Genomic DNA, 1020 nt, shown 5'->3' on the forward strand with positions numbered 1-1020 from the left:
TATGATAATTGGCACTTGAGATTCGAATAATTATGAAAAAGCCTTCCAATTGTTTTTATTTTTTTAAATAAAACGTATTTCTGTATTACATGGCCTTCATATAATCATTTCAAACTTAAATAATCACTGCTATAGTACGTTTGACCCACAGCACCACGCCTTGATTTCTTCTTTTTTATTGTAAAATCTTATAATTACAAGGTCCTTATTTCAAAAAATATCTAATAACTGGGTCATTCTACAGAAAAGGTGGAATCTGGGTGATACAAATCTGCTGAAACATATTCCTTCTAAACACATCTAAAACCTGTTAAATAGCAATAACTAACTCTTAACTTAATGACTATTTTTATTATTTGTATACATTATACAAAGCTTATTTATATAGGAATGCCACTGGTGTTACGTGTTACCAGGAAGAAGAGTAACACCAGGTAACACAAGTGACAATTTGGAGAAAACACTACAATTTTAACAAATTTGCTGCCATGTGTCAGACCAAATATGGCTTCAGTCAATATCAAAATCGTTTAACTCTTCAATACAATACATTTTCCCATTCAAATGTTCACATAGGGCTATGAAATGAGTAACACTAATGACAGACTTGAAAGACGCACGTACAATTTGAAGATAAAATGACACCTTTAACAAACAAAGTAAGAAGTATCTGACTTTCCTTATGTCTTTGTCCACTGCACTGCCTCAAATGATCTCTTGTTACAGGAGGCACTTCAGAGACAGTACATTACTTCAAAAATAAAAGCGTTTTGTGTAGCAGTAACACCAATGACGTAATTTTGGGTGACTGACATTTATTGGATATTATTAATAATAATTTGCATTTTTTTTTACCATTTCAGTGTTATATGTAATGCTTGTAATATTATGTAAATATAAATTAGATTTATTTATTGAAAAAAAACTATAGGCTCCACTTCCATGTATGATCATAGTGACAAGGCAGTTCCTTGAACTTGGCATTTTAAATAAATTGCAATTTATGTAATAAAACTAATT

At 30.4% G+C, this 1020-nt stretch overlaps 1 protein-coding gene across 1 annotated transcript in view; it reads left to right on the forward strand.

Annotated features, from left to right (window-relative positions):
* LOC104942369 (coiled-coil domain-containing protein 106) overlaps positions 1-1020 on the forward strand; it is an 8573-nt gene that overhangs the window by 864 nt on the left and 6689 nt on the right. The gene's annotated exons all lie outside the window — the stretch shown is intronic.

The sequence above is a fragment of the Notothenia coriiceps genome, unplaced genomic scaffold (assembly GCF_000735185.1).
Source record: "Notothenia coriiceps isolate Sejong01 unplaced genomic scaffold, NC01 NC01_scaffold00004486, whole genome shotgun sequence".
Taxonomy (NCBI): domain Eukaryota; kingdom Metazoa; phylum Chordata; class Actinopteri; order Perciformes; family Nototheniidae; genus Notothenia; species Notothenia coriiceps.